The sequence below is a fragment of the Micropterus salmoides genome, unplaced genomic scaffold (assembly GCF_014851395.1).
Source record: "Micropterus salmoides isolate LMB-PRFRI ecotype aquatic unplaced genomic scaffold, ASM1485139v1 Ms_hic_scaffold_9, whole genome shotgun sequence".
NCBI classification, from domain to species: domain Eukaryota; kingdom Metazoa; phylum Chordata; class Actinopteri; order Centrarchiformes; family Centrarchidae; genus Micropterus; species Micropterus salmoides.
In genome coordinates this window covers 26,319,786-26,346,566 of record NW_024044681.1, presented here as the reverse complement: position 1 = coordinate 26,346,566, position 26,781 = coordinate 26,319,786, and the positions used below count along the sequence as shown (strand labels likewise).

The following is a 26,781-nucleotide window of genomic DNA, read 5'->3' as shown; positions in this document are numbered from 1 at the left end:
CCTCATTATCTCTGCACATGTAAAACACGAAGGTGAATAACTGGGTTGACTTTATATACACAGATACAAAAATACCGTTTCTTTGGTTAAGTCTGCTGTGAAGCCATTGTGACTGTGAGTTTATGTACAGTGAGAATGAAGGGGTTAAATGAAGTAAAAAGTGTTTTCAACATTTGAAACAATGACTAAAGGATTTTTATCTCCCTGGCAGATGATGAACATCAATACAAGCAACGAGTGTTATCTGATGGTGTAGTTATGCAGAGCTGCCACCTCCCCCCAGCACAGCGGCAGTCGTGTAAACAGACAGCGCTCTAGAGGAATGCTGGACTCTGTGACCTCCCGCCCCGAGTGCTGTTACAGTGCACTGAGTTCAGCTGAAACAACCCGCCCCATGCTGCGCCTCCCCAAAGCTCCGCCTCGCCCTACCCCAGCCTGAGGCCCCACAGGGTGGAAAAAAAATACACCTCTTTTACCCAACACCATGGCCTCCTCGCATACATGCACATACGCAAACATGAACACACACATACAGAGAGACAGACAGACAAATACTCCAGTGCTCCCTTTCTTTACCACCACCCAGCTGTCAGAGCAGCAAGCTTTTGTAATTCGACAGCTTCTAGCCATTGTCATTTAAAGATGTCTTGAAAATCAGTTTAATGCACTTAGCCCTTCACCCTTCATCTCATCTTGTAAAGAATTATGCGAATTGTAGTTGAAAATATTTTGTGAGCTTTAGTTTTCAGTGAAAACACAGAATTTCAGTTTATTGTAATTTAACTTGTGTCTGGCACTAGCTGCTTACTCAATCTTCTTGTTAGTAGTGAACATTTGCCAACCTCTTGATGTGGCGGTGTACTCTGCTTGATTGTGGGTGGAAAATAAAAGCACAGGTTTTTAATCACTTTTTGTATAAATAAGGCAACAGCCAGTGCATGTTTTCTGTGATATTAAACTATGTCACTGCTTAAAATAATCAGTCAGTGGAATGTTTGGGAGAAGCATACTATGGTGTCAGGCAGACACTGCCCTCTGCTGGAGTGCAAACAGAGAAAGGGCAGGTCAATGGGGATGGATAATGGAAGATGTGGGTTTGTGAAGTCACACATACTTCAGCTTTTACAAAGTACCAAGAAACAGACGCAAGGCAGAGACACTGAAATCTAGGACTGATAGATATTCAATGCACTTCTCAAATTGTTACATGCCAGCTGTAACCCCATTCACACCTCATGAATAAATCAAGCAAGTCATCAAGTGGAAGATTTAATTCATAGCACCGAGTTGAGTTGCAGCTGCTTACCTGTCATGTATTATGAATCTTAAGTGGATTTTATCATTGATTGCAGTGAAGGCACAGTAAACCAAACATTGATGATTATTGCTTTGCTGCACCTCATCACATTAAACGCAAGGGGCCTTACACATGCATGCATTGCTCGTGCCCACAATTAGACATGTGGATTCACACACACACACAGAAAACATGCACACATAGACACACAATCCTAGTTAGCCTTTGTCTGAGGAAACATGGAGCTGTCTGGTGCCATAGCAACCAATGCGGATATCCCACCCTTCTAGAGCAAGAGAGGGGGGAAAAACAGAAGTGGCAATGACACATTGACAAGACCCTAATGAGATCTTAGATACAGAGATTAACAAGCATCTATCTATCTATCTATCTATCTATCTATCTATCTATCTATCTATCTATCTATCTATCTATCTATCTATCTATCTATCTATCTATCTATCTATCTATCTATCTATCTATCTATCTATCTGTCTGTCTGTCTGTCTGTCTGTCTGTCTGTCTGTCTGTCTGTCCTTTCTTGCAGTTTGTCACAGCGAGACTAAACGGGGAAGTGGAAGCAATGGCGACATCAGGGAATTTGAGTAAACGAAATTTAAGAAACAGAATAGCACAGAACGTGGGCGAGAAAAGGGGAGAAGACAAACTGATGGGGTAGGAGAAATGAAACGAGGCAAGAAGAAAAAGACTTAGACTGCTCTCTGGGGCATGTCTGTCTTGTTATGAGCACAGAGCCACAGCCTGAAAACACAGACACTGCCGCAGTCTGCATCAGCTTGCCTTTCACCACTGTGACTCCCGTTTGAACTGCAATCTCATATGTAATACTATTATTCTGGCCCATATACCAGGTTACATAACACTCCGAGCCAAATCCTGACCTCAATCTGCAAAACAGCCGCTCTTGCTCTGATAAAAAAAAATTTGACTCCGTATCAGCACTGACGTTTGTGGAGCACCGAGAACGACAAAAAGTCAGACGTTACAGCATTGTTGTTAGGCAATGTTTGATGATTTGGACAGCTATGTGCTGCTCATATGATCTATTCATTGTTTTTCTCTTCCTTGGGAGGCGGTATGAACTCCTGTAGTGGATGGAAAGCAAAAACCAAAGCAGAAACCATGTTTCATCAGTAAGTTGAGTCTTAACTGAGCATCACTTCCTGGGCTGGCCTGCAGGTGGAAGTCACACCCACTGCTGCTGTGTGCTCTACACACAGTACATACAATACCAGCACCACTGTTGGGGTGGGGGGAAATCTCCACTCTCATTTTACCTTTCCTGTCTGCCAAGTTTGGTGTGATGTGACAAAGCGACCGATTGTTGATGGTCGCGTCACCTTAGAACTACGCTGTGTGAGCGAGAATCTACGTGTTTTTGTTTTGTCTCTGCGGTGTTGGTGCTATTTATGTCAATGGTGTATGGTGGAGGACCACATGAAGTGACTCACAGCACTGGCGTGACCTAAATTATTTTACCCAGCGTCATTGTGTGTGTGTCCGTGTCACAGCCAGTGCTGTTGAGCTTTGATGTGCTGCCCTGAAGTGAGCTTGGAGCTTGTCACTCAGTCTGTACAGTCAGAATGAGACTTCAGAGAGGGCCATGACTTTGACTTATCTGAAAAAAGTGGATTATAGATTAAAAAGAACAGGTCTCTTGTCCTGTTATGGAGTGGTACGACCGCTAGTTGGTGATCATCATAAGGCAAATAACTCACTGTAAACCCAAATTTGCATCTTTTTAAGACTGTTTTTTTTTTCTTAAAATACTTTTATTTGCAGACCTAGTTTTACCATTTTGATGCTGTTTCCTGTGATGAATTTATCACTCTGGGTAAAAGCACTACAAAAATAAAGCATCGGTGCATTAGCCCTCTGCTGCTGCACTCGCTCCTCTGTGAATGAAAATATATCAAGGGTGGTGAAAAGCATCCAGTTGCTCTACTGTCCCCATTCTGGTACTCTGTTACCTGGGGTGGCCCAGAGTGCCTCCTCCTCCTCTTTTGGAGTGAAGCCCCACCTGATGCACACATTTGCTTGCCCACTCATCTACACCACGGCTTTGTGGTGGGTGGTTGGCGGGGGTGGAGTGGGGTTGGAGCACCAGCCAATAACACTTCTTGTCCTGACAGCACTGAAGTGACTTGACACATGGATTCAACCAATCACAGAGCACTGCAGCAAAGGAAGCAGCAGTAGTAAAAAAACCCCCCAAAAAAACAAGAGTAAATACAGTGAGAATTTATTGAGAGGAAGGATCTTTACTCTGCTGTAGTTCTGTACCTTTCGCAAGTGGCAGTGTTCTGCATATGACAGAGATGACAAATTTACAATTCAACTGGGCTCATAATCAGCAACATCTCTCCCACCACCTCCTGATCACACTGTTACTCTTGACAACAATGGCTAATGGTATGGCTGACCCCGTTGCCTTGAAATTACGTATTATTCTTTTCACAGAGAAGAGACAAAGGAAGACAAACAGAGGGGGTTTTTGGTCTCTGAATACCAGTTTTTTTTATTCCTCCCTTATTCACTTCCTAATTTCCATCTCCTTTGAATTTCAACTTTGGATTGCCTCCCAGCTCACCTTGATGAAACAGAGACATATGATTGTCTGGCATAATAAATATGGATGACAACCATTTGTTCATACAAGGTCAATGTAACAGCAATCAGTGCCTTTTATTGAGGAGAGGAAGAAAAGAGTTTTGTCAGGGCATTGTTAAAAGGGGTAGATGTCTTCCTGCTATACAATGGAGCCATAAACCTCCATATATCCCATTAGGGACATATTCTCACAGCGTCTTCGTATGTGGGATGCCTAGTTACTGTACTGCGCTCCAAACTCGGCCTCTGTCAATTCTTAAAGGATGTGGCCTGTCAGCTTTAGTGTCTGTCACCTCTGTCACAGCAGAAAAAAAGCCTATTTCCTCGTCCGACACAGCGTGGCAGTACTGTCTTAATGGCTGCAGACATATGCCAAACAGCAGTGGTCAGCCAGCAGTGTACTTTACTGTACATGTCACTATTCTACTGTCTCAAGGTTTTACCCTGCTGCGGTTGTTAATGGTTGTTCAGATTTTTGCTTTGTTGGTTGTAATGTATAATCTTCCCAAATAATATACATTTGCTTGGTTTACCTTCGAATTGTGAACAAATTAATATTATGCATTTAATAAACTACATTTATTAGGAGACAGTGTGTATATGTTTACTGATTACTGTTAATGACTCTTTACAATCATTATTAAGAATGTTTTACTAAGTGATCACAATTAATCTGTTTCAACATTTGAAAGTCACACAAAATCACATTTGTCACATTTTTGTACTGTAAAGACCAGATTGGTCTGTAAAGTTCTTTTAGTGTATAATCGGCTTAACCTTGCAACTCTGAATGAGTCTTCTGAATGTGCATCAGTAATGTGAAAAAACGCAACTAGCTGCTGTGCATACGTCTTTGTACTTTTCTGGGCCCACAAGGCACCAAAAGTTTGGTGAGCCCTGGTGGTCTGTGGGGTGAATGTCACTTTGCAACATGAGAATTTCCATCTCTAATACACAGCATCTAAGTTGAATGCTGCACTTAGTTGTTCAGCAATGCATGTCATGTCCACTTGTATGAAAAGATTTGGAATGAATGACACACATGGCTTCAGCTTATCAAAGTCACAGAACCTGTCTTCGAACTCTTGCCCAAGTCTATTTATGAGTTGAGAGTACTTTTCTGCAGCCCTGTCGAGGGCCCCAGATACAGGAGCATTGTCATTCAACACTGACTGCATAGATGAAAAGTGCTGCAATTTCTTTTTCTGCAAATGCACAGGGAAAATGTTCATCTTGGCTTTAAATGCGTGTCCAACACTGATCATGTGATTGATCAGTGCCTTCCAGTTCACAGTTCATATGGTTTCCCAGTGATGTCATGGTGAAAGATGCAGTTGTAATCTTGAATCTAGCTTTTCCAACAGTGCCCTTTTCTCCTCAAAATACCCCTTCACCCCCCCTTGTTGTTGTCGTCAGGGACAGTAGTGTCAGGAGGTTCTCTTTCGTGAAGAAATCACAGAATATCATTTGTACAAACACCATCAGCTACTCCGTATTGCTGGTATACACTGACTCATCGATCTACTCAGATCTCCGTCCAGCTGTTCTGTCAAGTTCTTGGACATAGCCGACACTCTTCTGGCGATCGTATTTGTCCCCACTTGGACGCCGGAGATATTTGTGATCACCATCATTGTTCCTTTTAGGTACAGCACCAAAAAAAAAGTGTGCAGCTCTAAATTAAGTTTTTGCTGCTGCTTGGGACTTTTTCTCCGGCCTAGTGGAAAAAGATTGCCGTTTGCCCAAAGCTGCCTTTAACTCACAGGCTTTTTGAACCCTTAATGGTGGGTAGCTAGCATTGAAGGTCTTGTGACATCTACTGAAGTGCCTCTCCATGTTGTGCCTCTTTGCTGTCGACAGAGTTGTGCTCCAACTGAGACATATAATCTTTTCTTTCACTGTTGTGAAGAACAACTCTTCCTCTCACTACTTGTGAAATCTTTTTTCTTCCACTTTTCTGCCATTGTTTACAAGCCTAGTTAGCTCATTATTATAGCTATGCTCGCTAGCTGCCTCAGAATGTTTTGTTGTATGTTCTTACAGAAAACATTCAGGTGACATCAATCAGTGATAAAAACATACTAGATAAACAAAATAAAATGCCAGGAGACAGTGAACATTTACAAAGGCAGAGCACATTGTTCATTCATTCAAATACAATAAAGGAGGTGCACAAACTTATTGTCTCTTTTGTTTTTGGAGGAGAAAAAGGTATTTATGTATTGCTTGCATTTTAATTTTCAAATATAATAAGGGGAGAGTTTTCTTCAATTTGGATTTGCGGATATGAATGAAAGTTTGCCAAGACAAAACATTCTCTATAGGCATAAAGTAAAATCAGAGTCAATATTATCAATAATAAATCCATAGTGTTGTGGTATGGTTACGTATTATTGGTTGTGAAGTCAAGAAAATGAAGTCCTCCTGATTCATATGTACTCATAACATAATGACCTTTTTCCAATTGTAATTAAAAGGCACTGTGTTGGCTTCCCCTGTGTAACTAGATGGATACAAGGTTATGTTTCACTAACATTGGGCATGGTATGTACGGTAGGATAATATGTTGTAGTGTTGGTACCAGTCTTTCTGTCATCCTGTGGGTAGACACATTCTTGTAAATGTAATAACTCATTAATGGAATACATGGAAAATACGTCATATTTATGCCACAAGTTTACCCCATAGAGTAGATGATCTGAGTTGGATTAGATGTGAGTGGAGCTTTTGGATCTACCGGAGAATAACGCTAACGAATGACAAAATAAAGAATTTCTAAAGCTACTCAGTGCTTTAATAGGATGCTCACATTTCTAAACTGCTTACTATTTTGACATAAAAATAGTAAGCAGTTTAAATAATGACCTCATTAATGTAACTCAGTTGTTACCTCTGACAGGAAGGTTACATTTTTTTGTTTTAACAAGATATTTCCAAAACTTTGGAAATATTTCAATGGACTTCAATGGTAGAAAGTTCAACTCTGGGTCAACAAACAAGTAATTAGTTTTTTGTGTGGGTGCGGATCAGGGTGCAGGTCAAGGATTTTATGTTGAGATTATGACACATTACACTGCTAAGCCTAAGGAAAAGGGGCTGGCAGATATATCCCAAGATTATTTCTCAAAGTTTTGAGATTTCAGAATCTGATCCGCATGCATTCTAAACCTTTCTAAGCATAGTTTTATTGAAATAAAACATAAATTAAAATTGCGCAGAGACATGTTCCCTCTGAGAGCTTCTAGTGTTTATAATAAAATATTTGGCTAGCAAACTAAACACCTTTTAAATCTATAAAAACAAAACACAATCTTCAAGCTTTTACTGTAAGATGTCAAATATATAAGCTCTCCATTGCTCTGTTAAAACTTAAAGAGTTGAATTGCCCTTTTCCCTTTGAAGATTCTCAGATACTTGGATTACGATGATGGTGAAATGTCATCAACATTTTAGTGGGTTGTTGTGTAGTTTGCTTGAGATCCAGGTGAACCAAATTCTTTGAGATAGGTTCCAGTCGAAGTGTACTAATAATAAAAACTAGACAATGCATGTGTAACAGCATCATAATTGTCTTTAAATCTTACAGTTAAAGAATATATGGCTTCTATACAGTACATATAATATATATCTCTGCTTCCATTCAAAGCCATTCTGTCTGTTTTGTGCATTAGTTGGTAAAGTTGTAACAACCTTTGAAATGTGCATGGATGGCAGCCACATCAGTGAGATTCTAACTGATTTTTACTGGCTGTGACATGAACATCTCACCACCTCAGCTCACGAGGACCTGAAAGAGACAAAGACGAAAACCAACCACATATTCCCTCTCACCAAAGTTAAACTGAGAGGTCACTGAAACATAGCCTGATAATCATACTGAACTGTCACTGAAATGATTGGAGATGTGGGCAGTGATTCAGAGGACTGGATGGAACAAGGCTAACTGAAACACACTATTGATGCCTATAAGGCTGGGAGATCCATCAAATTGATGTCAGTATTAGAATATTAATTTTATATTACTGATCTTTATTATTCTGAGCTGAAAGCTGAATTAATTACTTTTTTCTTAGACAATCTTTCACCTATTAGTTGTAGTTTATGAAAACACCATACTGATCACTGATGATGTTTTTTTTTTTTAACACTGCTCGCTCTGCGGTGGAGTTTGATAGTTGACTGTGTCATTGTGTTATGAGGGTTTTAGGAATGCGATTGGTGGATTGTGTTGGTGTTGCATGGAGGAGAGACAATGCAGTCCATAGTCCCTCTGCCCACTGTCTGTATCTGCCCTTCCCTCCCAGCCTCACATCTATAGTTCATGACTCACAGGGGAGTGTGTGTGTGTGTGTGTGTGTGTGTGTCTACATGCACTGGAAAAGCTGAAGTGCAGACTGAGATGGATCTGTGTCTCACGTCTTGTCTACCGCACAAGTCAATGACAAAGAGATGTGCTTAATTGTTGTACGTGTGTGTGTGTGTGTGTGTGTGTGTGTGTGTGGTCGAGGATATGATTCAGTCTGAGTTTTGTTGGTGGAAATGTGGTTGAATGACCAGTTTGTTTCATGTGCTCACCACAAGTGAAAGTGCAACTGACTCGTTAGACAAACACAGACACAATAGTACAGGAAACCACAGTTGTGTCTACACACCCTAGTGCCGTAAGCACACACACACACTCACATACACTCACACTTGAGTTATTTGATTGCCGAAATTGAATATTTGTGCTTGTTTGAAATCATGAAACATGTCTCAAATGATATTAGAAAGACACACCCAACAAAGTTGTGCGATCTATTGCTATTGTAACAAAAGCAGTTGTTCTATAGAGGCCATGTTGAGTCATTCCTCTGAACTACTGACCTACAGTTGAAGAAGAGTACAGTGACTCCATTGGTAGTTTAACTTTAAATGAATAGGCTACATGTATACAAAGGAAATTATTCCAGTAGAATAAGTTCATATTGTGAGTAAAACAGGAGTCACATGCTGTAAGTTTATTACTTTTTCTTTGTTTCTGTTTTTAATACAGACTCGATAAAAATATTATTTGTTTTATAAAATTGTGAAGCTTTAATTATACTTTAATATGAGACCACAATAGCAGAGAAAACATTAAACAACATTTTTAACATTTTAACAGCTTTATGGTTAATTAATAAGGTATTATACTTAGGGTTTGTTATAATTATTTAATAGGAGTTAACATTTATTTATGTTTCTGAATACTTTCCTTATTCTTTGACTGTTTTTGTGGTTCTAATTATTATTTGTTTAACATTTTGTTGTGAACTATGTGTCTAGTCCTTGCTGGATCATTTCTTGTGGTACATACTACTGCTCTTAGCTTTGTTAAACCAATTAAAAATCAAATCAGACATCCTTATTCAGTGTTTGTAAACTTTGCAGAAGCAAATGAACCACCAGATTACATCCCTACACACCAAATACAACTGCCAGACAGAGGGGAAAACAACAACTACTTACCAAACTGAACCCAAATGACAATGAGGAAAAACAGTTGAAACTGTAGCTCATGCTGTGCCCTGTCTAGAGGTGGCCAAGCAACAATAGGAAATAGACTGATCTTCCAAACAGCAACAGGGACTTTGGTGTTTATTTATAATGTGATAAAAAAAGATGGAGCAAGGATTGGCTTCAGGGTGGTCAACAAAACTAACTGAACTGGGAATGTAACAAATGTACCCTAACAAAATCAAACAAACAAAATCAAAGAAAACAAATTACTTAACCTTACAAACTAAAATAAATCAAGAAAACAAAAATTTACTAAACTGGCAATACATCCCTAGAGACTCCAGAAAGACAAAAGCCATCAGCATGGGAGAGAGTACATCTTACAATTCACAAGCGGAACATGAACAAGTAGTTGGAAAGAGAGGAAGATGAGTGTTGCTGCAGACGCCATCTCCTTTGTTGACTGGCAGCAGTCTAAATTATGTCAAAGCTTGGTAATCCTCTTCTGGCCTGCTTCAATTACTACACCTCCTGATGGGTATAGATTTAGGGGATAATGGCCTTTACTTCATCTTATCAAGAGTCAGAAGCTGAGACAAACATACGTTTTTCAAATTAAAAACTAACAAGCAAATGACATTAATCGTTAAATGAAGAATGCCAGTAAGGGATGACTAAGAATCTGCTACTGATAATTTATCATGATGCAGGTAGCTAAAGTCACATCCTTGCTCGAGTTTAGCCTTCAGTTAAGAAGCAGCTATTGCTTTAGAAAGGCTTGTTGTTAAAATTAATATCCACTTGTTTCTTGTTCTAGACCAACGCCGACTCTTGTTCTTTCAGACTAATTACTGCTACCTCATAGATCCAGATCATTGGCTGCCCTATTCCTCCTCAACAGCAGACATGTGTCAACAGTCTGGTAATGTCTGTGTAATGTTTCCAAACAAGAGTGCTCCGCTTGTTGTTTATTGAAATGACCCAGTGACGCAGCTTCCAGAGAGTGATGTCCAAGATGAAAAAGAGTAACTTGTTAGAGGTGAAAGGCGCGACCACAGACTGCAGACGCTACAAGGCTGCAGTGTCTGTGACATCACCAGCGAGTTTCTGAAGGGCGGTTTTCAAGCCTGCATTTGGGTTTGCCAATCCAAATTTGGGCAAAGGGGAGGCAGCCTGCTTTGACAAGCAAGACTAAACTACCATGACTGGACAGTGAGAGGCTGAGAGGTCTGTCATTCAAGACTCTTTAAAGAATTGGTCAGGATGTTTTGCCCATGAACATGATCTAACTTTTTAAATATAGTTTGTGCTGATACCAAATTCAGTCTGGTATTTAATTATATAGATAGTACTGTATACATATTTTAACCTGTAGTGACCTTTATTAAAATTAGTAACACATTTTAAATATGTGTGACTAGAAAATATAACCTGCATCGCACCTTTCCTTGGATTGACATATTGGAGGGTGTCTAATGGTGTAATTTGCTGTATAATATTTGTGGTTTAGGCAGGATTTATACGACCTCCGTTCATATCCAGTATGAACAAACAAACAGGATCAGAAATTGTTCGGGCTTTGTATAGCTGATACCAACAAACACGCTACAAACGCTGTCTGTTTAATATTTAACATTTTGTGGCAAATATTCTTGACTTTAATTTTGTTCTCCTCTTGGAGCAGTATTGAGTAACCATTTGATGAAATTGCAGCTTAATGCTATTCTACATTGGTTTCACCACTCAGCAGAGCTAGTTGCTGAGTAGGCTTTTTACCTGTAACCATGATTTTGTGCCTCCTGTGATCATTTTACCATTTTCACTTTAACAGTGTGATTTGATGTAACCACATAATACTAGGTTTCAACACCCTAATATGAAATTCAGTAGATAAGTGGCATTAAGTGTTGTTATTTTGTTACCTTTGCCTCTTTAATTTCTTTCGTTTTTATTATGTTTACTAGTTTCCCAAATTGCCCTTTATTGTTTGCTGCTCAGTTGCACAAGCTTTCTGGTTGATTCACTGAGATGCAAATCATATTGTGGCACAAATATACCCTCCCTACCCAAAACAGTACTCGAACAGACCAGTCCAAATTCAGTCACAGTTAGGGAGCATACTTTGCACACAGATGGAAGAGCCTCTCCCTCACATGCTTGGCTTCTTTGCCTGCAGAGGTCTTGGAGCAATAATCACGGCCAAATGGAGCCAACTGCGCAGTCTTTTGAATGATCTGCACCTTTAAAAAATGTTTCTTTTTCTTTAATACCTGACAGAGCTGAAAAAGTTTGTTGGGACTGAATATCTAGCATTTGACCCACATAGCTCCTCACTCAGTGTCATTATTAAATACAGGTGCAGGCACAGTGTCACTATATTTATGTTGTAGCCAGCCCGTACTCATGAATGGGCTATGAGTTTGTTAAATTGTGCAATGAGAAGAAAATCAATTTTTATTATTTTTGAATGGTTTTCCAGGGTAGGATTTGATCATTCTGTGCAGCAATATTGTTCATTTTACAAACAAACAAAGAGATCAAACAACTTAAACATCTCTTGAGAGGTTTTTGTAGACTATCCCTTGTCAGTGAAGTATATATCGGGCCAGCCTCTGTAAAGCTGTCATGTGTCTTGTGGGCCAAGCACACCATTAACTGGGGAATTAGAAACCCTGAGAAGTTGTTAATCACCACAGTCATTCACATTCCACATAGACTCTACTCTGCTCAGGACCTCTATGAGCTGGGGATGGGGCATGGTCTGGGGGAAGCTGGGCCAATGCTATTGGACCCAATGGTCTTTAATTAGAGGGAGAGCTTGGCAGGGACTGAGGGAGGAGAAAGGCTCTCAGGATGTGAGTCCAGGGTGAGAGGGTTCACACACAAAACACTGGCTTTTCATCACCGCATGACTCACTCAGTTTGTGTGTAAAGTATGGTGTTTGTGTGGAAGTGTATGCATGAGTGTAAGGCAGAGAAAGTGAGAATATGTGTGTGTGTGTGTGTGTGTGTGTGTGTGTGTGTGCGCGCACATAATGGTGCGTGTATGCGTTTCTTACCTCACTGCTCAGGCATTCCAGTAGAGAAAGTGGTGTGAAGAGAAAGAGCGGCTCTCACAGTGCGGGTATTCATGGATCTGGCCCCCGTGGGCCGGTCCGGGCTCCACTGTTCACAGACAAAGCCTCTCCAGCAGGACTCAGACACACTCACATAGAAAGTGGGGAGCGACAGAAGGAGAGGAACACAGGAGAGGGGGAGACAAGGTAACAAGGAGAAAGAAAATGGAGAAGGGGAGGGAGGGGGCAGTGGGAGAAGGTCTGTGTGGCAGCTCGCTATTCCTCCCAAGACTGCAGGTGTGATGCGTTGTCATGTAAAACTGGACCAACCCAAACCTGCTTTGCTTTGAGCCAGAATCTGGAGTTTGAAAATCTGAATGACACTTGTTTATTAAGTCGCTGAGTGAGACCTTGTCTTTATAAACAGTATGTTCAAAAAAATTCTCGTCTCATGAGATATAACATAGATGCTTTACAGTACCTCTCATCTGTCCTGTAACTTTACTTTAAGAAACTGTCACATTTGAAGACCCTTCACACCCCACACTCACCACCACCTTCATTCTTTTTTTCTCCTTGCTGCCGGCAGAGTCCATAAATCTATCCGACTCTCCTCCTGGGGAATGGGCTCCTCCCTCTCTTTTCACATCAGCCAATCCTGTCTCCCTCTTCCAGCACTCACTACTCCCCCTAGCATTAAGCCAGCAGCTTGAGCTGTTAGGATTCCATGAGAGTTTCTTCCACTTGGCCGTCCCGTCACTGTTCCCCCTGCCTGGCCCCTTCCCTAGATCGGGTAGCCTGGTTCACTGTGTCCTTAAACAACCCGTGTGCATGTACAGGAAAGGGGCCCCAAAGTGGGGAGGCCCATCTCTAACCCTTAGTTTTTGCAGAGACCGACTCGCACTGGAAAATCTCTACACTGACTTTTCTTTATTAATTAACCCTGTCACCATCAACTATAATAATAGTGTAATCTGATTATATAGACTTACACAGTGTATGTACATACTTATATATATATATATATATATATATATATATAATCTGAATGTGTGTGTATATATAGACATACATACTTAAAACATATGATTAAAGCACAACATGTGTGATAGCTTCTCAGGTAACATTTTAATCATTTAAAAAATAAGTAAAGATTATTAAAGGTTATTAAACTGACATACAGGTTTGGTGATTTGGGCAATATTTATAATAATCTCATCTTTCAGTATATATGCTTTCCGATATGCAGGTTATCAAATCTCTTGTGTTTGAATAAGGGCACTAGCGCAATAAAGAGGCAAGTTCCTGTCGGTATAGCACATCAAATAGTCTGCATAGAAATTGAGGCTGTTGATATTGACATTCTTTGATAATGGAGGATTTTACTGAATGCAATCTGTTAGGATATTTAAGCTTTTTGAAAAGTTTAAGAGAATGTAGTGAAGTTCAGAATTCTGAAATCTTTGTCTAATTATAAAAACATTTGTGATGCTTTGTGAAAAGCTTCGGGTTGAGCATGAAAGATTATCCTTATAATTACTATTGAAAGACTTCTTATATTCTTATAAGGCCCTGGTGCTTTGATAGCTGGCTTTTGTACTGACTTTTTATGTTTAGTACAGATGGGCTTCTGAAAGCACATTTTTCAGAATCTATAACAATTAACAGAGGAAATGATGGATTAACATTAATGTTCCATTTTAATGTTTTTGAGGGCACTTTTGATTTGGATACATTGCTGAGTTAACTTAGTTCATATATAACTTGGGCCGCCTGTCCATCTCTCCATAGGTACTGTGCACCTGACTGTTTTGAGATGGATGGATGGGTGAATGGATGGGTGGCACCTGCTTGGTTGAAATTGATGGTCTTGTTCTGAAAGTGCAGAGTCACAAGGAATGAGTGTGCAGCGGCCAAAAAATTGACAGCAGACAGATGACGTCCGTTTTGAAGTTAAATTAATGATTTTGGTAGTGATATGCATCATCAGTTTTAGGTCTGAAGATACAAATACACTTTACACACTGAAACATGTATTTATTTGTTGATGTCTCTACATAAATTCTATGGTTATTATTAATAATAATGAAGAGTATTTAATTTGGTTAAGAATTTGTAAGTAAAAGGTGCCATGTGGAAGTAGGGAATAATCTAGATGCTTGTAGTAAGACCTGGTCTAAATAAGTGGAGGCACAAGCTTCATATTTTATAATGCAATGCGCAGTGCACCTGATTTGTGAGGATTCTTCTCTAACGGAGTTCCTCCTTCCATTTCCACCGAGTAATGTCTCTGCGAGCCATGAAATTACCAAAACGGTGGCAGGCAGATAGAAATGGTGTATGTTGCCTGTCTGAGTGCTTTGTACAATTCATTTTCTAAGATGAAGCAATAATGTTTTTCATGGCTGCTTTTTAATTGTCCTACAAACACCTGGGAGATTAAATGGCAATAAATGTTGCACATGCTTGTATCTTGTATCTTCTTAGTTCTCCTGCTGTAAGAAAACAGTTACAGTCATTTCCCAGCAAGGCTGACTCTCAAATTAAGTGTGTGAACCTACTAAAATTAAGAAAAGAGCAGCTTTTGATTGGGTTTGATTTGCAGATGTTGGGATGCCCTCCAAGACTTGCATTGATTAGATTTAGCCTACTTTTTGGTTAGTAATACATGCATACATGAAGCTGGATGTTGTCTGGATGGCAGCATTTAACATATTCAGTGAAAATGTACATTTATCTTATATTCTGTTCATAGTTGAATACGTATGCCATAAAATAGGCTAGCTTATTTAAATTCACCTCCCAGTATAGTTGAAGACCATGCATGTCTTCATTTTTAACATATCTCAGCCAGCCAACTCATATGGAATGGATTTAATTTAATGACAGAATATAGTTTATTTAGGCTCTGACCTAGTCGTTAAACTAAGCAAAAATTCATGGCAGGGTGGAAATAGGCCTTAGGAAATCCTATGTTGAGCAGCTACAGTAATGGCAGCGGTGGTGTGAATGGGGGAAAAAAGGGTGCATTGGATATGTGTTGCAGTACCTAGTGTAAGATATTGTCTGCTGGAACTGGCTCACATGGCTACCCCAATATTTAAAGATGCAGATCCATCATTGTTGGAACTGCAGATGAACCATTGCAGGTGTTTGGAACAATGTTTTCACCACACAAAAACTACCATGGTACACTTTTAACTGCCGCATGAATGAATGTCAGTTGAATATGGGGATACTGAAGGCACAGTAGACACACAGTCATGTGGCTTTATGATCCCTTTAACTCCTGATCCCCTCAAATCCCTGGTGACCTAGAGGCCACGACCCCAGCATCTGCCAGCAGACGCAAACTATGACTGTCTCAATCACACCTAGACAGATGCTCTATAAGATGAAGTCTCAGCAGTGAACCCGCCCCTGCATTCACTGCCACTGGATGATTGTCTCATAGGGCGAGATGAGTCATTAGACATCAATCCTGACTTCTTTGGTTCCGAGCTACGCAAAATTATTTGAAGCAGACACTTAAGATATTCTGTAAGGATTCTGTTGTGTGTGTGTGTTTAAGTCTAATATGAAGTGTTTGTTTAATGTAGCCTAATAAGGGATGCCATTTAAAAGCCAGTAACAACTGAGCTGAAAGTTGCTCTCGTGAAATGCGTCTTTGTTGGTTTACAGCGTACACATTTATGTTGTTGTTTCATGTCGAACTTTGTAAAGATGTTGGAAAAAAAATCTCGAAACCATAATCATGAAATGCAAATAAAAGTCCAATAACCTTAGAAATCAAACAACCATGATTTGATGATTATCAAGAAAAATGTAAAAATATGTCTATTTTGTTTTTGAACGCACAAAAATCACATAAATTCCTAGTATTTATAATATATCTCTTCATTAAGCAAGTTTAAAAAATATTAATTTCTTTAACTTTTGTGTTGTCAGTGGGGACGGTGTTCACTTTTTTACTGAATAGTTTGGTTCCTACCTGCTCACAACTCAAGCTTTATCCTTGAAAAGCACATTCATCCACATCCACTACAATTTAGATGATTTTTCGAAATCTTTTGAAGAAAATTCAATTGATGGTTCAATTATTCCTCTTTATAAGATCCTTATTTAATCTCCAGACACATGCCATTAATAAATAGGTGACAATAAGTGTGGAAGTGAGTATTGTTGGGAGGTTTTACTTGTTTTTTTTTTTGGTTCATCTTACCTTTAATACAATTCTGGTGTTGCAGTATGGGCGCTAGGGTTTGAGAGTACTTAAATACAATGCGCATTTTTACTCTTGAATTAAGCTTTTCATGTTGTATTTATGTGAGTGTTGGATTTATGTGTTTGTTCTCTTAATGCGTGCAGCGCTGCATGAATGCCAGCTAAGTTTGATGTACGCAAGTGAAGCTGTTGGCCTCTTTCCTTCCTGTGTGTTCTGAAATCTCCTTTGCTGCAGACAGTCTGGGGTGCAGAGATGGTGGATGGTGCGGTGTTTGGGGTGTGGGGGAGGCAGGCAGCGGACGTGGCGGCAGGCCAGAATCAATTGGCAGTGTAATGAGATGGCCTGGTGCCAGGTAACCATGGAGCTACCCTCTTTGCCTGTCTACCAGTGCAGAGTTCAAAATTAAACTGAATGAATGAGAGAGGGGGGGATGGAAGGGATGGAGGGCAGGAGTGGAGGTTGATAGAAAGAAAGAAATGGCAGGAGAGGAGGGTGGCTGATGAGGCACTGTGGGCTATTTCTAAGCATTGCTGGAAAATTTAACTTGAGCCCTTATTTCAGAGGAGAAAGATGGAGGGGGGTAAACTCACAATCCACCCAGGATTTTTATACTCTGGAATATCTGGAAATACGTTTTTTAACCATCTGCATTTTGCAACTGTGCACTGCCAGCATTTAAGCAAAGAACAAGGGCTCTTTACAAAGAAAGGGAAAAAATGTGACCTCCCTGAGTTCTCATTCTTGATGTCCGCTTCTTTTGCAAGTCTGATGGCATTAGTCGCTTTAATTTGCCTATAAATCTTGTTTCTTCATCCCCCCATAGACCCACACTCTTCCTCCTGTCATGGAAGATGTGTTAATATTGAGCATTTGGCTGCATTCTTAAAGTGATTAGTACAAGCCAGTGGATCCTGCAGATGAATAGAAATTAAGTAATTAATACAGTAATTAGATCTTTTTCTCCTTCCTACAGCCTTACCCCTGCTATGTCATTGTGCTCGCTCCTTTCTCAAAACCTTCTGCAAAGCATCTTAAGAAGCAGTGTGCCACCCATAATAGACAGTTTTACTTTGTACTTTGTCTCTGCTTGATGAATACAATTTACCAGTATGTTGTCAAACACCGCGGTAGAGTCCAACAATTATTAGTAATACTTAAAATTGTTCTATCAAAACCTTAAATTAATATTATAATAATGCTGAGAGAGAAAATGTAACATTTCAAAAGTTAAGGAAAGTTTTTACTTTCAATATATAATTAATATACGTGTGCCAAGGGGAACTTAAATGTTTCTTTAGATGGTTAATTAATAGAAGAGAATAATAGAAGATTAATTGATGTGGATAAGGCAACTTGTTGATTATTGAAGTTCTTGATTATTTTGTGTGTTTCACAAAATGATACGATCAACCTATAATCAGCAATCAAATCAAACATGAAGAAAGAAAACTTTTTTTCCCTTCCAAAAGCTAATCTCTAGTAATCAAAAACTTGTCAAGCAAGCGGAGCATGCTCAGGATAAAGTTTTATCTCCAGTGGCAAAGATTTAGTTGTTTTCTGACTCAAAGCCAGCGTCTCCACTGTCTTTTAGAAACTGGCCAAACCTGGCTCAAACAGGGCAGAGCCAGCCACATAGCACAGGCTGGCCAGACCAGGCTGAAGCAAGTCATCGGTTTGTTTTGTGATGTTTTTCCTACAATGGTGAAAGTGTTAAGTGTGGCTGAACATAGAGGATATATACTCTGTGTATGCTGTAAGGATCGGAGTGGTGCTTATCCTGATATGACCTTTGCCTTGACTAGGATGGCGTCTTACTTTTTCTAATCAGTGGGATGGAGAGCGTGATATACTACTAGTCTGTCTGTACAGTAAAAAGCATGTCCAACAGTGGGCCTCATGGCCTGTGAAAAATGCTCAGGCGCACTCTACTGAAATGGCCCAGACTTTGAGAGTTTTGAGTGCACGTTGAGAGAGAGACGAGACAGTGGGCCAAGATGTCTGTGGTGTGGATTAATGGGGAGGACTGGAGAAAGGGTGCCGCAGTTGTGCGTGAGCAGAATATTTGATGGGGGAAGTGAGAGGAGGGAACAGTGAGGGACAAGCAACTGCAAGAGATGGGTGAGATGAAAGAGGGGAAAAAAGATAAAAATGGACTGAAACATCAAGAAGCAAAGATGTATGAGCGTGAATGAAAATGTCCAGTTATAAATACTGCGGCTTTCTCAAATCTCCCACTGGTGCTTTATCCTGCTCTCCTGTCTGATTACACTGTACAGTGTAGGCTTTAGACATTCATTCTGTTGTGCTGGACTGAACATGCGGATAAAATCTACACGAAGGCCTTCACAGACAGCTGAAATGTACACCGCAGTCCAGTTCAAAACAAACAAAACGGGTAAGAGAATGATCAAAGCAAGTAAATGTTTTTGTAAGTACACGCTGAGGTTAGGGTTAGGTAAGTATGCTTTATCAAGTATGCAAGGCCTTTGGTTACATTTACAACTTATTGTACTTACTTACGACTTTAAGTCCCCGTTAGACATACTGTAGGCACACCTGTAATCATTGTGCAATCACTTGTTATTTTATGAAGTATACACGTCTTGTCTTTTTGTTCTTCTAGCAAAGTGTCTGGCAGACAGATGGGTACAACTAATGTCCTTATGTCGGCTTTTGGTTGCAGTGAGCAGCAACAATTTTTGATAAACAAAATTCTCCAATGGCTTTACATACAAACCAGTACTTTGATCTTAATACCTTCACGATCATGTAATTTGGAGTCGGGATTAAGCAGATTGAGTACTGTGATATTATAGCCCCATTATTCAGAGGTTATTTGAATATGTCCATCATACTCTACCCAAATACATTTTTACAGCTGTTATCTTATCCAGCCTTAATGTTTCTGAAATCTCAGCACCAGTGCATTTCAGAGGTGTTACTGTAGGTTTATATTACTTTGCACATTTCTGAAATAATACAGCAGACAGGCTGGACTGTGGGCGGCTATCTCATGTTTTGACTGCTGTATCCAAACAATTAAAATTAGCCGCTTGAAGTGCCTGCCCCCGGGATACTTCATTTTGCTTGTAGTTACTCAGAAAAGGATTGTGATTTTGTTTTAAAATGCCAATAGACAAGAACCACACGTGAAAGTGGAAAATCACTGGACAAGCCTGTACTTTGGGAAGCACCAGCTGCCCAGACATCTCTTGGTACTAGCTAGGACTAGCCTGAATGTCGACATGTATAGGTTTTTGTAGAAACTTCCTGCAGCACACATGCACAAATAGAGATTTACCAAAGAAGTAATTAAACTTGCCGGTTGTAGCCTTTCCAGGAATCTTCTATATATTATTATTAGAATAATATACAGTGTGTGATTGCTTAAACATATAATTATAAATAATATCCATGGATTTTAATCCATTATTATATTGAAGATTGAGAAGAAGTAGTAGTAGTAGTAGTAGTAGTATTGTTCAAATTCACGTGTACTTGTCACTCCAAAAAATATAAATTACTGCTGCAATGAGAATTGAGGTCGAGGGTATAAAAACCGACAAAACATAAAACATCTGAACTGCATGAGTGCACCAAAATCCTGAGTGCTATAAAAGATCTCGATAATAAATACACCTTGTGATACAGAAGTATGACATTTTAAGTTATTTAATTTGGTTTATACTGTACAGTAGAGATTAAAGAGATTAAACTCATGCAGTCTGTTATGTATCTGTCTAAAGGACAGCACACACCCACATAAGGGCATGAATTAAAACCTGAAAACAGGGACTGCCTTACAGAAGGATCACCAAGGTAACATTTCGTGTTGGGCGTCCTGGACATGCTGTAGTGACGCCCCACTGATAATGCAGAACAAAGACCTTTTAATTAAAGAAAATACAACACATATGGAGATGTGTTAGATAAATTAGATTCATCTTTATTGTCATTATGCATAGTATCTGAGAGTATTACTTTAAAAGGTCATCCTTTACTAATAATGGACGATTCCTAGCATGCCACTAACACATTCCTCAGACGAAAAGGCGCCTGTGACACTGCATTAGTAAATATTTCACTTGAACATTAGTAAATCCTTAAGTAAATTATTAATTTATGTCCTATTCAAAGGAATTCACACACATTTTGTGAGACGGGAAAGGAGGAGGATAATCCATTTTTAAAGTTGGGTAGATGTGCAACACTCATACAGGCCACTGTGAGACCATTATAGCAGCTCACATAGGCCCAAGATGGACAGTAATGACACTTACAGTAAAACGACAGTAAACAAATCACAAAAAAACCCTAGAACAATCAAATACAATGTTAATCTATGTTACTCAGGCCTGAATTTTTTTTTGTTCGATTGTCACTGCATTTTCTGCCCTGATGTTATGTCCCTGAATTAAAAAAATGTGGTATTTCATTTTTTCCCCGTTGTTGGCAGCCCACTCTCTTTTTCCCTCTTTCCCAGGCTCTGAGAGTGGCTTTAAGGGGTTACCTTGTTAGAGGTTTGGGGTTATGCCCATGTCGGTTGCTCTGTTTTCTTCAACCTTCTGTTTTGGAGAGGCCCTTTTCTGTGTCGGCACTGTGACAGGGTTCTTGGCAATAGCCTGAAAGTCAAATCTGTTCATTTAGATTCAAGTGGTGACCATGGAGCAGACAGCGGCCCATTGGCATGCTGTGGCAAAACTAGTATCTAGGGCACCTAATATCCTAAACTCAACATTTGTCCTTTTCCTTAACACTAACAAGCTGATATACACGCATAAATCCATTTTTTAAGGTGTTTCTTTTATTTGTGAAATATTACACACACACACACACACTTGGCTTCTTGTACAATTTGTAAATGCTTTTTGTAACACATTAGCTTATTGTTCTTCCAGAGGTCAGAAGTCGGGGTCAGGTAGGGCACTGCACTGATGGGGGTTATCGTGTCTTGCTTAAAGACACTTTTGTAGGGCAGCTGCTTACTGGTATGGGACTTCAGTGCATACAGTCTAAATGCACACGAACAGCTACTTCAAAATCTGAAAATAGAGCCACCAATCTTGGTGCAGGTTACCTTACTGGTGGATTCATTTCTCAGATGTAGGGTGGACATGTTTTATAAATGAGATGTGTTTTGTGTGAAAACAGTGGAAATCCACATCTGTATATTATACCAGGAACAACGACTGCTCTGTATTAAACAGAAGGCCTGTTGCAATAAAGGAAGAACAACACAAACAAGTGGAAGTGGATTTGTGGAAGTGGATTTCCCCCACTGATTTTTTAAATGCGAAAAACCAGGATGGGCTCATTTCTTCATTAAACTGGGAGAAAATAATGTTGCCAGTTGTCTTTTAGCCTATTGTTGTTGAATTAATCTGGTAGCATTAGAGCTGAAACACTAAATTTCCCTATACAGTGCAGTCTTTACAATCAATGATGTGTAAGCTAAGCACGTGCACATGATCTGAGGTCTGCTTACGTTTGTTCTTTTTCTAATTTGTGCCTTATTACAAGCTTTATTTTTAGTTAGATGTAGTCGTTGGCCTTACCTTGAATCTGGAAAGCTTTACGGGGAACACAGAAGCAAAGAGACAATGAACAGAATCGGCCCGTGGACAGAGCCTTGAGATACTCCACTAGAAATGCGCTGATGGGGGATAAGTATTATTGACTGCAGCAGTCTGGCTACACATTTTGTACTGAAAGTGGTGTTGAGGTTAAGTACTGCAAAAAAGACAAGAGGAGTCAATTCAAGTAAATCATGATAAACATTTTAGAATGATTTTGACAGACGTTTACATGTATTTAAACTGAGGACTATATGGTTATGCAAAGGAAATGAAAGTGAGGATATTATGTTCTGAAAGGAAATTTGAAATTACGAAGATGAAATGCTAAAAACAATAAGCCCCACAAAGATAAAATAATAAATCCACATTTACCAAATACTTTTTTCCTTTTTTATAAATAGAAAATAGTGATCAAACAATAGTCACTTGTCCTGTGAAGCATTCAGGAGGCATTGAAAAAGAGCATTAAGCATAGAGCATCAGGAGGATGACACATTAACACGGACAACAGTGTGGAGCATTAGTATGTGGGCATGTGAAAGACACACAATAAGCCATATCAGCCTTACTCGTTTACAGTCGTAGCCTTCCCCTGCATGGTGGGCCGAGTAGAGTTACTTATGGACTGACAACACAGCTGTACGCCATTCGTCCGGTCTGAAAGACGGCTAATGGGACAAAGGGCATGAGTGAGGAGAGGGAAACGAGGGAGAGATGCTCGCTGAATCGCCCAGCCCTCCCCTGAGCAGGACGGGGAGCACCACTCTTCCTCTCTGCTCATAGCTGCTTTCCCCCGGCCCTCAGCCATTTTGGAGAGAGGAAAAAGTGGCTGCTTGCTCTCTCCCTCTCTCACTACGTGGCATAGCTTTGGAAAGGCTTCGGCTGCAGAAGACACTTTTTGTAGCTCGCTCTTGGGAGATAATATGTTTGCAGAGAAAAAATTCTGACGCGAAACCTTCTTCCATCTTGACTTTTTTTTATGATTTTTTGTTTCCCTTGCGTTCAGCTGCTAAGCCTCTCTCCTCTTTGCTGTGCACTTTCACTCATGCTGTGTCCTTTTCTTTAATAACTTGCGCTCTAGTTTTGTTGGCCGGTCCTTTCCCCTTGTCTCTTTTAAGTTATATCTTTTCTCATCTCTCAATTTGATTTTATGCAACAGAGTTTAAGACAAAGGGATATGTCCAAATTTTGGCAGCACTAAGAAGAGGCAGAGCTGCAGCCAAGGATCCTGCTGGGATCCAAAAAAGCCAAGCAGAATGAAGCACCAAAAAAAAGAAAAAAAAGAAAACACCACCCTTTCCTTTGCTTGGTCACTAATTCCACTTTTTCTTTAGCCAGCCCTGTGCTGCAACTCCTCCTCGTCCACGTCTTACCGCATTCAACCTTTTGCCATTTCTCTCTTGCCGTACGTTTTTTTTAAAGGCGATTTGAGGTTTTTGTACCCGGAAAATGGGCACTGGACAACGGGTTAGGAGGGCGTAACAGGGAGAGAACGAGGGGATGTTATCGTCTTACTTTTGCTTTTTATTTAGCCTTTTTTTTTATTGTTACGGTTATTGAATCGCTGTTGTGCTTGTAGTTTTTAATCTTTTATGTGTTTTAAGGGTGTGCTTGGATTACCACGTGTTTGTAGGTGTGTGGTTTTAGGAATGCATGTGCAGGGGTCTCTTATCTGTCAATGCTTCTGTGCTGTTCACATCAGTTTTTGATCATTTGTGTATCTGTTTTTATAGGTTTCTTGATTTACCCTGAAGCATTGGCCTACACTACTCCTCAAGCCTGACTCCACCTGATTCCAGAGGATGTCTGACCATCAGTTCCAGCATGTGCCCTACTGGTATGTTGGCGATTTATAATACCTATAGTTTTCTTTCTGTTAGCTTGGTTTAGTATAGTTTCTAATCTGCACCATATGATGCGTAGCTGATGATCTGTTCACAGTGCATGGTGGTATGGAAGTAAGGTCAAGAGAAATAGTGTTATGACACATTATAAAAAAGGATAATTTAACAGATATTGGCACAGAAGGCATTTATTAATTACCGGTGTCTTTTCAAAAATAAAACTGGCATCATATTTTGTGTTCTGACAGGTGCGATTTAATATGATTTCACAGTCTTAATTCATTTTAGTTTTGAATATTTACCTAGAGATGTTGGATTTGTTGTCTTTTGGCGATTGTAGGTATACTTTTGCTAAGAATACAAAGGAGTGTGTTATGGACATTTTATTAATTTCATGGTGTGTCACGAAATACTCACGCAGCCTAAAATGGCATTTTATACAGCACAAATGTGTTTTCTGAATTCAGATCATTCATTAGTTGCTGGCATTTCACATTTTTATGCCCATGTATAATACAGTATATTATTCTGTCTGACATTTCAGAAATAAATGTTGACCTGAGAGGAATTTGATCAGAAGGTTACACAAACACCACGTCCATCTCACAGTCATGTGCTCTGGCCTGTTCACTGTACTATGGTTTAATTTCAAGTCTCTTTTCTGTAAGATACACAAACAGGAAATGTGTTTTATGGCCACACTGAAAAGGCCATAAATATAAATTAAATATAAAACATGAAAAATACATGAAAGGAACAATATTTTAATTTTTTTTTATTTTACATACATTGGAAGCTATACGATGAAGATGTACAAAGTCATCAACATTTGAACTCTGGTTCTTGATAAATACTTTGTTGTTCATCATGGCACATTTGTTTGTGCGCCCACTGAGAGGGTGATGTGTTCAATAAATGGGGTTTACAGGTTCAGATAGTAGAACGACTTGCTGGTTCCATGTTTTGTGGGTTTCGTCTTCCTTATTTGCTCTTGAAGGGGTACGCCAGCTGCCACAAACCCGTAGATCCGAACTTGTGGTGACTGGCTGCACAAGCTCGTATCTATAGGTATGTGTCTTCCTGGCAAATACAGCGCCTGCCCCTGTGCTTGAAAGAAAAACAACTATTTCAGTGTAATTATCTTCCAAGCTGGTTTTGATTGGATAGTCATAAAGATGGGAATTGTCAGACTTCATTAGCCTCTTGTTTATACAGTAAGTCATTTATAACACCAATCTCTCCTTGCCCGTGAAAAACGCCGACCCTGTCAGGACAGGATACTCTCTAACAAACTAACAAACCACGTGTCCCATCTTTTATGCGGTGACCCCACCCAAAGTAGGAGGGTAGGACTATATGACGACATGACACAACATTATAAATCATCTCTGGCTGAATTAGGCCGTTGGGTCAGTGCTGCAAATCCATTAACAGGACTGCTTTATAGCTATATTGGCTACACGGGGTGTTTGCATAAATCTGATTTGTCAGGTATGTCATTTGATGGATTAGCAAGAAACTGACATTCCCATCTGGTTATTTTAGCTATAGACTCTTTCCTAAATTGTCTTAAAAATGTCCAGACATCATAATGGCAGCCCAAATCATATGTAGTTCGCTATCAGAATATATTATAGATTTACTTTTACCTGGATAGATTGGGTCCGTTTCGCCAACACTTACAACGCAGCCATCCGGCAGTTTCCTCCAGTGTTCCGCAGGTTGAGGTAGTAGGTTGTATAGTTCAGAGTGACACCACAGGAGATAACTGTACAGCCTCCTAGCTTTCCCTGAGGAAACACCACACGCTCTGGACACTGATGACTTCTTTTACCAAACGCCAACTTTTGTGTGATTTTAAACAGGGCACTGGGTTTATCAGTTGGTTGTAAATACGTTGTCTTTATATCAGGTGGTTTCTTGTCTGGCTCTGAAATATTCATTTTGAATTTTGACAATTTATTTTTCATTTAATGTTTCACATTTTTTATAGGCCACAGGAAGAGATGAGAATATGTGTTGCACAGACTAGCATGAATGTGGCAAAAAAAAAGAAAGAAAAGAAATTGCCTCTCGTGTGACATTATTTGTGGCAGGAAGACAAAATGAAAACAATCAGAGCAGAGGAGAATGAGGAAGAGAACATTTGAGGGGAAAACGCACCAACATGCTGCTACAGCGAGGTCTGTGGGCCGCTCTAATGAAAGAGATGCCACTGAAGGGAAACACCATACAGCCGCAGGGGGAAGAGCACGGTCTTGGCATCCAATTATGTACAAAGTTCAGTTTCACTTAACCAAAACGGTATATTTCCTCTTCGCAGCTATATGGGAAAGACACTGCTGTGATCAAAACAGCCAGTAACAACTTTCACTGCTTCAAACCAAGAAAACCACAGACCCCTGAAATCATCTAAGTCCCTGACAGCAATGTAAAATACGCTGATTTATTGCTTTATTTGTGGCATATTCGTATGACGTTTAGCTGCATAGGCTTCTTTTATATGCATAGAGTGGATCTCTGTTGGAGACTACATTTTCTAAACTCCCAGTTTAAGGTGTTCGGATTTCAGTTATGGGCTCCTATCAGTAGATGCTCCCTCCTAATGTGACATACAAATAAAATCAAGGTTAAGCAAAATGCTGATAATAAAAAAAGATTGTATTATTTA

General features: G+C 39.7%; 1 long non-coding RNA gene across 2 annotated transcripts in view; it reads left to right on the top strand.

The window, feature by feature from the left end:
- The window catches only part of LOC119895290, a 75,393-nt gene that overhangs the window by 18,699 nt on the left and 29,913 nt on the right, over window positions 1-26,781 (top strand). For both annotated transcript variants that reach the window (XR_005443054.1, XR_005443053.1), the window contains exon 2: window positions 24,000-24,103. This is a non-coding gene — a long non-coding RNA (uncharacterized LOC119895290). The remainder of the gene's footprint in view (window positions 1-23,999; window positions 24,104-26,781) is intronic.